At 31.4% G+C, this 8,673-nt stretch overlaps 1 long non-coding RNA gene across 1 annotated transcript; it reads right to left on the reverse strand.

Annotated features, from left to right (window-relative positions):
* Positions 1-202: 202 nt before the first annotated feature.
* On the reverse strand, positions 203-1,876 carry LOC143594401 (uncharacterized). The gene is made up of 3 exons (XR_013146329.1): positions 1,736-1,876; positions 509-606; positions 203-393 (listed from the first exon to the last, which is right to left on the reverse strand). It is a non-coding gene; the product is annotated as an uncharacterized LOC143594401 (long non-coding RNA).
* Positions 1,877-8,673: the final 6,797 nt, after the last annotated feature.

The raw sequence follows: 8,673 nt of genomic DNA on the forward strand, positions 1-8,673 counted from the left end.
TGCTTTAAGTGTTGTAGATTACTTAAAAATAAGTGTCTTAATTTAGCCTTGTTTGGTGTATTATATATAGTATAGATAAAGGTTGCAACAATAGTAAAGAAAAAAAAATCTAATGTTGATTTTAAGTAGAGTAAAAAAGCGCTCAACCAAACCATTACTAAAGATAGGATCAACAGCTAATTTTTTTAAGACCTTCCACTTCTTTAATAGCTGGGCCATCCACATTAGAAGCTGGGTTAATATCTAGCCTGCACCTAATTTATTACTTCCACATTATGTTCCATCAACAGACCTTCCCTTATAGCCATTAATAAATTGACCAATTTGGGTGCATGATTAAGTGTTCAACAGAATCTTCATGAGGTGAAGCACTAATTGCAAAATTACCGTTTGCTTCACTACAACACCATAAGAAAATCTAAACAAACAAATGAAATATTAGTTTAATAATAATACTAATGATGCTAGAAAACATAATCAATAGTCTCATTAGACCCTACATACAGACCTTGTTACAAACTGCTCAGGATATCGACCTTTAGCGATGTGGGATGAAATCTAATTGGTGTTGCATTCCAAGACTTTTAAGTCTAATGGATCTCCACTCTGCAAATAGCAAGTAATTGATAACCTATTTGTGCTCAAATCCTTTTTTAAAAGAAAGATGGTGATGATATGAAGATGATTAAAAAAATAATTTCACCAGCTTACTTTTTCGTAAAAATTTCTTAGTGGCGGTGAATAGTTTAGCCTCAATTGGCAAAATTACTTGATGTTTGGGGGATTGTTAAAAACCCATTTCATTCAAATAAACAACATAATAGAATATACATATGAGTATAAAATAAAAACGCATCTCGCCGTTACAGAAAATAAAGATGTCAAGTAATTATAGCTTGAAGATTGATACGCAAGATCATAATCATGAACCCTTGAGAAAAATTACCAGATTTAAACAAACTACAACAAAATAGTAAATAAGAGCAGTGTCTTTTTTGGTTTAAAAAAGCAATGTTTATTGCTCCTCTGTTACGGACTGAAACCATTGCAAGGTATGGGACTTGTCCCACATCGGTTGTATGGGCAACTGATGTGGGGTTTATAAGCCAAATGGGTTCCCTCACCTATCAGATTAGTCTTTTGGGTTGAGTTCTTATGTTTGGCTTGTAACATTGGTATCGGAGCCAACCTCGTAGTGGTGGCCTGGAGGAAGCCAGCCGTGACCAACGAGGACTTGGAGTGGTGGCCCGCGGAGTGGTGGCCTGGAATGAGCCAGCCGTGACCAACGTGGCCGTGACCAAAGAGGACGTTGGCCCTTAAAAAGGGTGTATTGTTACGGACTGAAACCATTGCAAGGCATGGGACTTGTCCACAGCTGTTGTATGGGCAACTGATGTGGGGTTTATAAGCCAAATGGGTTCCCTCACCTATCAAACTAGTCTTTTGGGTTGAGTTCTTCTGTTTGGCTTGTAACATCCTCTCATCAACACAAGTGGCAATTGATGTTTAATTGAACCAAAAGTATACAAAGTTTGTTTACTTCAAACACAATCTTAGTTCACAAGTCAGCAAATACCCTATCAAAATTTTAGTTTAACCAGCGTGAAAAAAGTCAAAATCATATATTTATTTCATTAAACTCCAAAATCAATTGACATATACAAAATTGTACAAAAAAAGAAAACGGAGATTGCAAACTGAAATCATAATCATAGCTAGATCAGTATAAGATTACCTGTGAACAGTCTTGAGTCTGATTAAAGACGCGAGATTAAGATCGGAAACAGATTATTCCAGTTCTTTCAAAATATTAAGATTTTTAACCTGAGAGAGGTATATGGGTTAGATATTCAATAAGGAAGAACATGGCCTCCCAATTAGGCCATATGTAGTGGGGCTTGGGTTTGGAGGATTTGGGGCGAAATTGGGCGCGAACACCGCCACCCCGGCGATAAGTGGGAGAAATGGGGCGGGGGCGGGGTGTTATTGTCGCATGGGTGAAGAAAATAATAATATTATTATATTATATGTTGTGTGTGTAAATATATGTATATGTATATGTATATATGTTGTGTGTGTATATATGTATATGTATATATGTTGTGTGTGTATATATATGTATATGTATATATGTTGTGTGTGTGTGTATATATGTATATGCAAAATGAATCCTAGAAACAACCCGAACCAACCGAACCACCAATTCCCTCCTTTCGGTCAACACCATGAACGTGAACTTACAATGGAACCCGATGAACCTAAACCAACCGAGCTACTCGTTTCAATTTCCCGACCCGAACCTAAACATGTACGCCAACCGAGCTATATGTTTTTTTATATTTTTAGTAATGTATTTTTTTGTATTTCTTTCAATTTTAATGCATTTTTATTTAATTATTTGAAGAATTGGTTTTTATTTGATTAGTTTAATTATAAAAAGAAAATAATAAAAAAAGATATTGTGGGCCCAACTTGTAGCCCCTACACCATTACACCCCAAAAACAAATTCGCCCCATTTGCTGACTGGGCGCCACGTGTCACAATTCGCCCCCATTTGTAGCCCCTCCACTGCACATAGCCTTAGGATTAGAGAAGAGAAAGTGACGATGGCAGAGAGGAAGGGGGAATATATCGATGGGCTTGAAATTGGAATTAGGGTTTGGATTTAGAAAAGGGTCGGCGTGTTCTTATTTAGGTTCCAAGGTTGAGAGGGAAAACCATCCTCAGAGTTAATATTAGACAGACACGTGGCTTCAGAATTTTATTTTATTAGAAGAGTCGGACAATAATTTATTATTATCATTAACAATACATTATTATGTATATAATATATATATATATATGTATATATATGTGTGTGTGCGCATATGTATATTGATACTATTAAAATTTAAAAAAGATATTATAAAAATTACAACAATATCAATACTAAAAAAGTAAATTAATAATAATAGCTTAATAGTTTTTAATTTAGTATATGTAGTGGAGACTATTAAACGAAAAAAATGTTGTGTGACCTAATATGTATATAAATAATGTTAAGAGCTAATATAATTGATATAACAAGTTGATCAGTGGGGTGTACATTCAGTAGAAATGGTATAGAGAAGGTTACGTTTAGCAGCACCCTCCCTAAAAACAAGGTTGAGGCTGTTAATTCAATGGTTTGGTTCAACTTCTTCACTCGAATACAAGATCAATATTTTAACTGAAAAGTCAATGTCCGGTGTGTAATTTGTCAAACAGTTTAGCAACGTTTTTGTTGGTTTATAACAAACCCGTGAAAACCACCAACCCGTCTCGTAGAACCCGTCTCAAAACCCAGACCGACCCATTTATATACGGTTCGGTTCCGGTTTAAAATTTCCATGCAAACAATTTCGGTTCTGGTCCGGTTCTGTTCGGTTTTGACCCGTTCACACCCCTAAATGTGTGGAAAAGTGAAATTTGGTTTATACTGTTCACGCCGTATATATTTTAAATATTTTCTGAAAATGGTTTGTGAGTGGAAGTGAAAGAAAAAAAATAATAATAAACGTATAAAAAATATTATTTAATTGAAAAGAAAAGAAAAAAATAATCAGTTTTATTTTTCTTCATAAAATAGTAATTAAGTTTCACCTTGTCATTGGTGTAAATTTTTGTTATATTTACAATTTAGATCACTTAACCTTTATTTAGTATTTCAATTCTAGAGATTTAACCGAATAACAAGTTATCTAGTTTTTTTTTATGTTTTCTCATTATTTAGTCATATTCTTTTATGACAATATAATTAAAAGGTTTCTAATTTTTTTTTGGTATGGTTGCAATTAATAATTTCTACCATTAAATATTTCAATATCACCAAGTATTTTTTTCAATTTTTTATAAAAAAAAAACCGTATCTTTTATAAAGAAATTGGTGAATTTTTTTTCATTATTTCAAAATATTTTTTGCACATTTTTGCAATTTTAAAGTTAGTTTTTGCTTTTTTTACTATTTTCTTGGAGTTTTTAAAAAATATTATGAAATTTCAAAATATTTGATAATAAAAAAACCTATATAACCTACTATCCATATCAAATATATAGGATTAGAAAATTAAATAAAGGTTAAGTGACTCAAATAGAACAAATCTTTACACTAGTTACATGATTGAAATACAAATGCAACTTGGTTACTTTTTTATGGAGTAATCATATGAAATATGTTTATAGTTTTTGTTATATTTTATTTTTTAAATATATTAACTTTGTTATAAATATATATTATTATGGTTATCAATACCTAATATAGATTAGGCTTTTTCTTCAAGTTATCTTTTTTCTATATATACATATCATTGTATCTTATTGTAATACACACATAATTAATGAAATATCCATCTTTCTTCCTACATCTCTCTTTTACATTTTTGGCTATTAGGCTTGTTTCACAACAGGTTATCAGCACGAATAACTTGACATGGTGTACTCATCATTAGTTTCTTTGGAGTCGGCAAAGTGAACCGTTCTCTATCGTAAGTTCTTCTACTTATTTATTTACATACATATAGATCTCCTGTTCATTTAATTATATGCATAGATTTTGAGTTTCGGTGGATGTTTTTGAAACCATGAAAAGTTATTACTCACCTTTATCTACAAAACTGTTTTTTTGTTTTGTTTTTGTGGTTAATTAAACAAAAGATAATTAAAAAATTAATTAGTCATTAACCCTAATATTATTATAAGCTTCGGTCTATGGGTTTTGACCCAGTCGATTTTTTCGAAGCATCCGTCAACATGAATGAACAATGTTTATATATTTGATTTTTTTAGCTTTAATGTTTTAAATATATTGTTATAAACCTAGTGATTTAAATTAATATCTTGTATGAAATTTTAGTTATAAATACATATAACCATATATGATATATGTTGGTGTATATAATTGTTACGAACTTATGACTACTTTATAAAGTTTTTCTTCTCCAGAATATTTGACAAACTTATAAACTTGTGTTATGAAACTCATACTTATTAAGTGTGGAATTCAAGTTGTATATAATGAGTTGCTTTAAGTTTTAACCATTATTTATTAATTTATAGTTATATGATATCTTGTCTTGCTTAACTTTCACCATGAGTCACTTACATGTTCCTAGTTAAGTTTCATAGTAAGTTAATTGATTATTAATAACTATTATATGTACGATTTCTTTTATGAAAACTTTTTCAATTTATATGGATTAAATTGACTTGATTATTAAAAGTATAAATTGGTTTAAAAATAGAAAGTTGGTGTAAATATTTCTGAAATAGATATTTTATAAATGTTCAACGATAATATTTCTAGATATATTTTTCCTTCAACTAACAAACAGGTTAATCTTTTTGGTTATAATCACATATATTGGTTTATTTGATTATATACTAGCCTCCCTTATTTGGAATGAATGCGACGTTTTTAGAAAAGAAAAAAAAAACTTTAATCAGAACCTAATATTTGGTTGCTTCAATGTAATCCAATTTGGGAACGAAGGCTTAATGTTTATATTTCTATGTAGAAGTAACTGGATTCAATGGAAATTAACTCAGATTTAGTTCACAAGGTGTTGCTTTAGTGGTTTACAAACTTAATGTCGTCTTATGATTTGTTTATTTTTATTTTTTGTTTGTTAAACCATAAAGTATACAACAAATTATTTGATTTGTGTTTTTGAGAAATTGTTGTTTTATGCCATATAAACAAAGGTTTAATAGATGATGAAAGCTTATTATCGGATCATCATATGATTATGCTATATCCCCATATGAATTAGGAAAACTTTTGTTGACGTGTATGAAATTTTTAAAACACGGGTTTTCTAGGTTTCTGATATCATGAATTTGACAACTCTAGATTTAAATAATAACTTTTATCTTGAGTGATTTAAGTTGTGATAGCATTTTCTTTGAATTTATAATTCATTTATATATTGTATAAGATATGTTGCATAATAAACTTTATGATATACGTTATTATGAAATGTTAATAAATCTTTATATAGAGATTATTGTATAAAGCAAATAAATTATCGAAGTTGGTTGCTTTATTGTCAGTCCTGTGAAACAGTATGGTGGTATACTATATTTAGATATGACGTCCGAGGTAGTATAAGATATTATACTTGGGCATGTATTTTTTTTTTCTTTACATTGTGTGTAGAGAAAACTATAAAGAAAATATGGATAAAAGAATTTGCCATCCATATTCCAAATATGCTCATAAAATTGCAATATCTATAAAAGAGTAGGAAATGTTTGAAGTGATTTTATATTCATATGTCCAATAAAATATTGAGAAACTATATAAGTTGTTTGTTTCTACTCTATTTCTTGAAGTGATTGTGACAAAAAGTTGATCATTGTGATTACGGAATTGAGAAAATTGTTATGATGATTTTCATGTTAATATTGAGATCGACTACCATAAGTGGCAAACGGTATATGAGAACAAATATGGAAATATAAAAGTGAAATCATATGATCACTTGAAACGATAATACAATGTTCTCTCATAAATATACTCATGTATTATAAAAGTATAATACATATACGATCATAAACCTGAAGTTTATGGATCATGATTATCTAATGGCATGATCGGTTAGACCACACCGAGTTAATGATGTGAAATTTATTGAGTAACCAAAAGATTCTTCATTATACATGTAATATTGCTCTCAAGGGAAGTCATTTATTTACCAACTGAAGGAGGGTGTGAATCCCTAGATGTTATGAAATTTAGAAAAGGATACACATATCCTAACATGATACCATTTAGTGTTTTGAAAATCGATGCATCGTCTAAATGGTTATCAAGATCGCAACTTCATGTTTGCATGATCTATGGCTTAGATAATAGATAACAAACATCTTATTCCATATTGGTATATTTACATTCAGTTATAATAATGAATTTGATTCCTAAGTTAATAATGATCATTGGAATAAGTGTTGAACTTCATAACTGATTATGCCCTTACATAAATTGTTTTGTTAAAGACGATTACTCAACGTCTATAATTGGTTGCAAAGGCAATTATCACGAGAGCAATTGTTCATGTTTGTATTTGAGTACATATTATTTTCACATGTCTTAGAAACTAATTCACATCAAGCCAACAAGTTATGATACTTCCTCCCCATTATAATTGGTTTTTGGTCAGTAACCAAGCAATTCTCATGATTTGGTTAGGGATGTTCTGTCTGATGTTCTTAAACGGGCAGGGATTTCTGCTAAAAAGGAGGCCCCTGTTAACTTTCTCACGGATCCTCTTGAAGGGAGGTCCACTTTACGACCAGCTGATATTCTTGTGTTCGGGTGGACAGGGGGGAAACACGCCTGTGTGGATCTTACAGGAGTGTCTCCTCTTTTTGGGCTCATGGACCTTGGGTTTGTTGTGGGTCAGGCTGCGTTGAAGGCTGAATCAGGCAAAGTTGTTAAACACGAGAAAGCTTGTTTAGATAATCAACATGTCTTTATACCATTTGCCTTTGATACATTTGGTTTCCTGGCCCCAGAGGCTGTGAAATTTTTAATAGGATTCAGCGCGTCGTACACGGAACCTCTTCAGCTTCTAGGTCCCAAAACTTCGTTTTTAGCAGGATTGGCTTTGCTATTCAAAAGGGGGTTGCGGCGCAGCTTGTTTCCCGTTTGTCTGCCACTCTATTGTAATCGTTTTATAGTAAATTATTGATTATATTATTATTGCAATTCTCATCTAATATTTCGTGTGTGTTATATACTGAAATTAATCCACCATAAAACACAAAGATGAGGTCACAAAGGAAGTTTGGAATTTATGACGGTATTAAATATTATTTATGATTATATACTTGGAGCCACTAATGAGATATTTGCTTATGACTCATTAGTTTCACTTTAGTGAATCAATATTCCCAACATTAGGGGGAGATATAAAGTAGTTGGAATAAATTATCATTGATCCTCAAACTAAATTATATGAACTAAAAGTTCAAAGGATAATTCATGAATAAAGATTAACGAATGAATTACCAGATGATTCACTGACCAAAAGAGAGTGTCTAGCTAAGACACCTATACGAACTGCTAATGCTCCAATTAATAAATGTCCCGGAAGGACAAACGCATATTGATAATAATTCTAATGCACGCTTGTAGCGTGGTAGATTGACGGTTCCAAAGGTAAAATTTCCTCGAAAATTGAAGTAAGTAATAAAGATGGTCAAGTCGAGGTGCAGTAAAAGGTCTCTTGAATGAGATTAGACATGATGGTTCTTAAAGAACCTTAGGTACCTGAAAACAAAGAGCACTCAATAAATTATTATATCATGTCTATAAAGATATATGGAATCGAAATAAAGTCGACATCGTTATACTTTCATTTATATATATAAAATTAGCGCTTGAGATGATGATGAGGATCAAGATTCTAAATCTGCCTATGAAAATTGATTGGCCAAAGTGGAAAGACGCAAACAGGGCAGAGTTGAATTCTCTAAAAAACGGAAAGTTTGTTGGACCAGCAGTCCGTACAACTAAAGTTATAAAATGTGTTAGATACAAACGGGTTTTGTATATGAGTTATGAAAATTCATTAAGTGACATGAGGCAAAACTGATGGCACAAGGATTTTTGCAAAGACCCATGATTAAATATGAGGAGACACATTCTCCAATGG

This window comes from Bidens hawaiensis, unplaced genomic scaffold, assembly GCF_021521415.1.
Source record: "Bidens hawaiensis isolate Kalapana, Puna unplaced genomic scaffold, B.hawaiensis_p1.1 tig00043582_1, whole genome shotgun sequence".
NCBI lineage: Eukaryota > Viridiplantae > Streptophyta > Magnoliopsida > Asterales > Asteraceae > Bidens > Bidens hawaiensis.